The sequence below is a fragment of the Pantherophis guttatus genome, chromosome 8, assembly GCF_059756535.1.
Source record: "Pantherophis guttatus breed Tessera chromosome 8, ASM5975653v1, whole genome shotgun sequence".
NCBI classification, from domain to species: Eukaryota; Metazoa; Chordata; class Lepidosauria; order Squamata; family Colubridae; genus Pantherophis; species Pantherophis guttatus.
The window spans coordinates 3917034-3925593 of record NC_142070.1 but is presented as its reverse complement, the minus strand read 5'-3'; the positions used below and the strand labels follow the sequence as shown (position 1 = coordinate 3925593).

The 8560-nt window shown below is 44.7% G+C and overlaps 1 long non-coding RNA gene across 1 annotated transcript; it reads left to right on the top strand.

Annotated features, from left to right (window-relative positions):
• Positions 1–3859: 3859 nt before the first annotated feature.
• LOC132710573 (uncharacterized) lies at positions 3860–7116 on the top strand. Its single transcript, XR_015729092.1, has 3 exons — positions 3860–3962; positions 4484–4673; positions 6907–7116. It is a non-coding gene; the product is annotated as an uncharacterized LOC132710573 (long non-coding RNA).
• The last annotated feature ends 1444 nt before the right edge of the window (positions 7117–8560 follow it).

Below are 8560 nucleotides of genomic sequence, written 5' to 3'. Positions count from 1 at the left end.
TCCGGTGGTCTTCCGGGTGCACTTCAAGGTGTTGGTGACCACCTTTAAAGCGCTCCATGGCTTAGGGCCGGGGTCTTTACGAGACCGCCTTCTGCCGCCAATAGCATCCCACCGGCCAGTACGCTCGCACAGAGAGGGCCTCCTCAGGGTGCCGTCGGCCAACCAGTGTCGGCTGGCGACCCCCAGGGGGAGAGCCTTCTCTGTGGCGGCGCCCGCCCTCTGGAACAACCTCCCCCCAGAGATACATACGATACCAGACCTCCGGACTTTTCGTCAGGCCCTGAAAACTTATTTATTTCACCTAGCCGGACTGGCTTGACCTCATTGTTTTGGTTAAATTTAATTGATTTTAATTGGGTTGTTTTAAATTGCGGCCAAAAATATTTAATTATTTTTAAACTGTTTTTAAATTTTGTATGTTCTGTTTTATTCTGGCTGTTCACCGCCCTGAGTCCTGCTGGAGAAGGGCGGTATACAAATTAAAACAAATAAATAAATAAATTATAACATTCCCTACCTGTAAGATAAGCTACCTTTCCTTTCCAAGCAGGAGTATGTTTCGATAACAGGATGCCCAGAGCTTACACAATCTGCAGAAAGACAAAGAATTCCCTCCAGATTAATTAACATCTGGTCTATCTCTTCATCCATTCTTAAGTAACCTTACGACTTTCTTTTTCTCTTTAAAATCTAATATCCGTCACCTACAAGCTTCTAGAACAGTAATGGCTAACCTTTTTGCCATTGTGTGCCAAAAGCGTGGGAGCATGGGGGGCTCACACGTGCATGTGCCCATACCCATAAACGCCCCCCCCCCGCTTTTGGCACGCGATGAGCCCAGTAGGCCCGTTTTTCACTCTCCTCGGGCTCCAGAGGCTTTCTAGGAGCCTGGGGAGGGCGAAAACAGCCTTCCCCACCCCCCCGGAGGTCCTCCAGAGGCTAGAAACAGCCTGTTTCCTGACCTCCGGTGGGCCCAGAAGGCCTGAAAATCAGCTAGCCGGTGCACGCATGCACGCTGCAGCTGAGGTAGGGCAACGCTCGCGTGCCCAGCAATATGGTCTCGCGTGCCACCTGTGGCAGTCCCTCGGATATTGGAAGACTGCTGTCATGTCCTCCTTTTGACTACAAGTCACTCAAAGGCAAAATTCACTCCAAGCATCTCTTTTTTTTTAAAATTTTTTATTTAATAAACAAACATACATATACAGACGTAGACATTTAAACAAACTATACATAAACTAACTATACAGAGAGGTCAAGTCTTACAGCTTGAACTTTAAAAATAGAGCTACTTCGGTAATTATATATCCATATATCTATGTATATTTATCTTTCATCATGTATTAATGTTTATACAACGATATTTCATTTTATTTCCTTATTTTTGTATCATTGGGTGGTATTCCCTTATTTCGTGTTCTTTTTATCTAACCAGTTGTACCATTTCTGCCAAGTTAAATAATAGTCTGAGTCTTCTTTTCCCTGTATCTCTTTGGTAAGTTTGTCCATTTCCGTACATTCCATTGTTTTTTCTATTATTCTTTCCTGTGATGGCGTGTCCTCTAGTTTCCACATTTGTGCGAAAGTGATTCTAGCAGCGGTCAGGATATGTATTATCAAGTATTGTGTCTCTTTTTTATAGTCCTTTGTCAATATTCCTAATAGATATGTTTCCGGTCTGAGGGGCACTTTTTGGGTGGTGATTTCTTCCAGCTGATTTTGAATTGTTTTCCAAAATTTTTTGGCCTTTGGGCATGACCACCACATATGGTAGTAGGTCCCCTTCTGTATTTTACACTTCCAACAGTTCTGATTCGCATTGGGGAACATCCTTGCCAGACGTGCGGGGGGGGGAGATGCCATCTATAAAACATCTTGTGCAACGAGCATCTCTATGCAACTAGGAGCTCTGTTTTAGATGCGGCCTTGTAAGCCAATATATTGTTCCCCACTTTCTACCAACTCGGAAGTCTGTGTAGTATGACACTGTAAGGTCCCAAAATACACTTGAGTCACCAGAATGCCAAAAGAGAGACTCAAGACAAGGCTTGCAAAAAAAAAAACAAACAGATTTTATTTATGGCCAAAACCAAAATACTGGGTGGAACTATATCCGGAACATACAGATACAATGCATGCAAGGAGATAGCCACACCTTGGGGAAGGTATGGCGTCCTTTTATACCCTCAGAGACGTCAGCTTAGTACCCAACTCTGGCCTCCTAATTTAGGTTTGTGTATTCCTTGTTGCCCTGCAAAGGGGGAATAGAAACTTCCCCAATTAGTATTATTTTAAGCATTTCTTTGTTTACTCAATTGGCCACTTAGCCCCCTGGCTCTGGAAAGTAGGAGTTTATCCAGATCAACATAAATTAGGACTGAGGTGTAAATTATCCCTTGGAGATACGTACCATGCTCTTAGATGGCACAAGAAAAAAACAGGGAGAAGATTGATATGGGTTCAGGTCAAATGGCAGGAACATATGTTTGATAAATACCAGATACATTACAGGCCTAATAACAGAATATGTTTGTTACAAGAGATACAAATATAAAGGCATAATATGTGATACAAATACAAAGGCTTATATGTATTACAGGAACCTAATGGTTACAGAATCTAGTATACCAGTATATCATATCCTAGTATTATTTATTATATCCTTATTATTGTTTCCCTTCAACACATTAACTGGGAAGTATGTATAATATGACACACTTTGCAATACATTAATGGGAACTGTTTCGTATCGATTTGTCCACATTCCACACTCAATCCTCAGAGTTTTAACTAGAGGACAGCTGTCTGTGTTCACACAACCCAGGCCTAATTAAGTCAAAGAACAAGCAGTTGCATTCATACAGCAACCAACCATGGTTAGTTTTAACCTGGGTTAGCTGCGCCCCCCCGCCCCACCATGCTCAGCTGAGTCACACGATCATCAGAGGCTTTTTTTTTTAACTTTTAAAAGCATTTTTTCTACAACCTCTTCCAATGAAAAGATGCTTTTAAAAGTAAAAAAAAAAAAAGCCTCTGATGATTGCGCGGCTCAGCTGTGATCCTCAGAGGCTTTTCAAAGCCTTTTTTTTTCTGCAACCTCTTGGTCGAAGAGGTGGTAAAAAAAAATGCTTTGAAAAGTCTCTGACGATCCCAGCTGAGGCTTTTCAAAGCATTAGAAAAAATGCTTTGAAAAGTTAAAAAGAAAAAAAGTTGGCCACGCCCACCCAGTCACATTACCCCCCCACACACCAAGCCATGCCCAGAGAACTGGTAGTAACACATTTTACATTTCACCCCTGCTTTGATGAGTTACACAAGATTGTAACTTTTGAGTTCCAGCTTCCCTCTTTGTAGGACCAAATGCTTTTGAACTGGAACGTTCCCAATAAATCCTCATGAAATGATCTTCCTGTTGCTTAATAGTGCACGCGGGGCATGAGCCGAGACCCAGATTTGATCAACAATTTCTCCTCGCTAGCCCCTTGCCTTCCCTGCCCCATTAGCTTTGCTACTAGCCCCCTGTCTTCCCTGACCCCCCATTAGCTCCGCTCGATTTCCCTGGCTGGTCCCTTGCTTTCTATGTCCCACCCATTAGCTCCGCTCATGGCACTGAATGGCTCAGTTACAGGTGTCGGTCGGAGGCTGGCTTTCGGGTGGGAGGTCTGCGGAGGGAGGGGATAGAGGCAGAACCCCCCACCTGTAACCATGTTGGGGACACAGCGTTACAGGGCTCCAAAAAGACAATGCAAACAATATAAATATGCAGGGGATGCAGCCAGGAGTCAGATACAAACAGCCAGAAGGCAATACAGCCGGTGCGCCCGTTTGCCAGCCTTCCTAAGATGCCTGCCAGGATCCTTTCGTTGTTTCTCTTCAGCCTTCTCACCGTGTCTTCAGCCTGCTACTTGCCGGCGTGTTCCAAACGAGGAAAGCGGACCGCTCCCTATACAGAAGTCCGAAGAGTAAGCCAGAAAATCCCAGGTTCTTTGCATTTACCCTTCCAGCCTTCTTCCTTAAGCCTTCCATAGCCTTCCCTTCCTTCCCATTGTCCTTTCCTTGTCTGTTACCAAATATTTAATTTCCAGCAGGGTGGTAGTTCTCTCCATAAGCCACAATGGCGGCCTGAAAGGTAAACCTTGGCATTGAGTCATGCCGGCCACATGACCACAGAGACATCTTCGGACAGCACTGGCTCTTCGGCTTTGAAACGGAGATGAGCACTGCCCCCTAGAGTCTGGAACGACTAGCACATATGTGCGAGGGGAACCTTTACCTTTACATTAGTATAGTCCCATTTCAAGCTATTTAGCTCTCGTCAGCTAGCCATATTCGAACCCGAGCTACTTACATATTAGGTAGATGTATTAACCTCTAAACCATGGGCTCTCCTCGCTTTGTCAGCTACACCAGGGTAGAGATTAAGTGGGTTTTTTTCCGGTGATACCTCCAGATGTTAATCATTTTATTTTCATTTCTCTTTTAGTGTATGTCCTGCGGCCCTGGCAACAAAGGGACCTGCTTCGGGCCCCACATTTGTTGTTTAAGAGAGTATGGCTGCTATTGGAGTGCCCGTTGCCTGGATGAGAACTTGGACCCTATTCCCTGTGAGGGTAGTAGGTTCATCTGCAATGGGAACGGTCGGTGCGGACACACTGGCGTTTGCTGCACTGATGGTATTTATAGGAGGGGGGAACCAGAGGCGGGGGAGGGAAAATGAAGAGGAAAAAGAAATATCAGACATGTTGTAGAAAATTTAATCGCATTCATCCTCAGCCAAATGTTATGTTGAGGGGTGCTGAAGCCCTACCACCATTTTCACCCTCCCCAGGCTCCTAGAAAGGCTCTGGAGCCTGAGGAGAGCGAAAAACGGGCCTTCCCCACCCCCACCAGGCCCTCCAAAGGCAGGAAACAGCCGGAGCTCAGCTCGCGTGCCCACCGATATGGCTCCACATGCCACCTGTGGCACGCGTGCCATAGGTTCACCATCACAGCCCTATATCATTCCAGACAAATGGTTGTCCAATCTCTTCTTTAAAACCTCTAGTGATGGAGCACCCACAATTTCTAGTGGCAAGCCGTTCCACTGGTTAATTGTCCTCACTGTTAGAAAATTTCTCCTTATTCCAGGTTCCTTGATTTGTTTCCATCCATTGTTTCTTGTTTATTTTATTATTTATTATTTCTATTTCTATACCGCCCTTCTCCCGAAGGACTCAGGGCGGTGTACAGCCTATTTAAAAACACAAAAACAAAAACAACAGTTAAAATTTAAAATCATTAAATAAATTTGGCCGGATTAAAACCCCAAAAATTTAAAATACCCCAATTAAAATTATTATGTTGATAGCCCGGCCTGGCGGAACAACAGGGTCTTCAATGCGCAACGAAACACCCGGAGGTCGGAGATCTTACGTATTTCCGGGGGCAGTTCATTCCACAGGGCTGGGGCTCCCACAGAGAAGGCCCTCCCCCTGGGTGTCGCCAGCCGACATAACCTGGCTGATGGCACCCTGAGGAGACCCTCTCTGTGGGAGCGGACTGGTCGGTGGGAGGCTATTGGTGGCAGAAGTCGGTCTCGAAGGTACCCGGGTCCTATGCCATGTCCTGCCTTCTGGTGTTTGAAAAATAGATTGACCCCCTTCCTCTTTGACTCATGGGTTGGGCGCCATCCTAACCCCATCCAGAGTGAGTTGCTGCTAAAACCCCACAAACAAACAGCTAGGAAAATCTTTAGCCACTTTCCCTACCTATCTGTTCTGCCCCAGCTACAGACCCCAAAGTACGCAGCACACACAAAGTCTGTACAAACCTTAGTTTACTAAATTACATCAGTCTTTTTATTTATTTATTTATTTAATTCGATTTCTATACCGCCCTACTCCCGAAGGACTCAGGGCGGTGCACAGCCAAACAATAAAACACATCCATACAAAATTTAAAAGTAGAATAAAATCAAATTAAATAATTTTGGCTCCGACAAATTTAAAACCCCGAACTATTTAAAACCAATTTTAAAATTGAATGTATAAAATACTAAAAGATATTTAAAAATTAAAAATCTTTTATGAAAGAGGGAGAAAATTAGGCCAGGCCTGCCTGATGAAATAATAAGGTCTTTAAAGTGCGGCGGAAGGTGAGCAGATCCAGGATCCTCCGTATCTCTCGGGGGAGCTCGTTCCAGATAGTAGGTGCCCCCACAGAGAAGGCTCTCCCCCAGAGGCCTCCAGTCGACATTGTTTGGCCGACGGCACCCGGAGGAGCCCTTCTCTATGGGACCGTACTGGCCGGTGGGAGGCTATTGGTGGTAGCAGGCGGTCCCACAAGTACCCAGGTCCTAAGCCATGGAGCGCTTTAAAGGTGGTTTCAACCTTTAAACAAAGGCTGTTAATTAACTTTCTTAACAGCCTACAAGAATCCAAAGAATAAATAATCGTAATCTTTCTATGGTTGGCAGAAAGCCCAGAAGCAATTTGCAGAGAACTAAGATCAAGACGCGAAGGAGAGTGAACGAAGTTGTTTCCTGCAAATTGCATCAGTCGTCCTTCCTTAAATAGGCTAGGGGAGTGGCCAATTAGCCCCAAGCCTTACTCTCGAGGAGACCTCCTCCAGAAGAGCCACTCCTGCCTTTTAACAGCTCTGCGCACTCGTGCATTGAGAAGAGGCTCCTCCTCTTCTTCCTCTTCACTTAAAGGAGCTTCTGGAGGTTCTGAAGGCCCTGGCTGAATCCCCGCCTCTGGCACCACATCTTCTCCAGCCTCCTCATTGTACATTGCACAGGCTGCTGGCGCAGCACCACACCAGCCTCCTCGCTGTCAGAATCAGCTACTAGCTGCACAGGCCGCTGACGGGCCACAACCCTGTCTGGGACTGACTCAATGGTTTCTTCTCCTTTGCATCCTTTTACAGTGACTTGCTTCGCTTCAACTCAGTGCTGAAATTAGAACGGCGAGAAAGGACGGACGTCTCCGGAAAAGAATTTGACCGTGCTGGATGGCTCAGCCGGAGATCTCCTTCTGTGACTGATGCACCTGGCGAATGACGAAAACCACAATTTTATTAAGGTGTCCGAGAGCCGGCATTTCATGGGCTTCATGAGTGACCCAAAGCCTATAACCATTGAAGGATAAAATGAATTCTAAATTAATAAACGTCTTCTTGCATCGTGCGACAAATTTGTTTCAGCGTTGTTTACGAAGAGAAGCCCCATGCGATGTGAAGCTTTATCACAGAAGCCTTGGAGGCCACAAAACTCCTAACCAGCAGTGAAATCCAAAAATTCTCCCTACCGGTTCGGTGGGTGTGGCTTGGTGGTCATGTGACCGGGTGGGCGTGGCCAACTTGACATCACTCATGTCACTCACTGTTAGAGCCAGGAGCTGCACATTCTGAAGCACCCATTGCTTTGAGCTTCCCTCCGCGCATCTGCCTTAACTGCCCAAGCGAACCTTGGAGCCTTCTTTTGCCCCGCTTTCCATCCCGGAGGGCCACGCATCCCCTCCGCCAATCCTCCGTACAAACCGCCTGCCCCGTTTTGGCAAAGGCAGAGCCGTCCCCCTGCAGGGCGATCCAAAGAGGGGAGGGGGATGCTGCAGAAAAGGCCGCCTTCCACCCGGGCCCGTGTGCCTTCCGGGCTGGCTCCTAAGAGCAACTAAGATGATCAAAGGCCTGGAGACTAAAACATACGAAGAACGGCTGCAGGAACTGGGCATGGCTAGTCTAGTGACGAGAAGAACTAGGGGGGACAAGATAGCAATCTTCCAATATTTGAGCGGTTGCCCCAAAGAAGAAGGGGCAACATATTCTCCAAAGCCCCTGAAGGCAGGACAAGAAGCAAAAGATAGAAACTAATCAAGGAGAGACGCAACCTAGAACTAAGGAGAAATTTCCTGTCAGTTAAAAGAATAGAATAGAATAGAATAGAATAGAATAGAATGGAATGGAATGGAATGGAATGGAATGGAATGGAATGGAATGGAATGGAATGGAATAGAAAATATGGAATAGAATAGAATAGAATAGAATAGAATAGAATAGAATAGAATAGAATAGAATAGAATAGAATAGAATAGAAAATATGGAATGGAATGGAATGGAATGGAAAATATGGAATAGAATGGAATGGAATAGAATAGAATAGAATAGAATGGAATGGAATGGAATGGAATGGAATGGAATGGAATAGAATAGAAAATATGGAATGGAATAGAATAGAATAGAATAGAATAGAATAGAATAGAATAGAATAGAATAGAATAGAATAGAATAGAATAGAAAATATGGAATGGAATGGAATGGAATGGAAAATATGGAATGGAATGGAATGGAATAGAATAGAATAGAATAGAATAGAATGGAATGGAATGGAATGGAATGGAATGGAATGGAATGGAATGGAATAGAATAGAAAATATGGAATGGAATGGAATGGAATGGAATGGAATAGAAAATATGGAATAGAATAGAATAGAATAGAATAGAACAGAACAGAATAGAATAGAATAGAATAGAATAGAATAGAATAGAATAGAAAATATGGAATAGAATAGAATGGAATAGAATA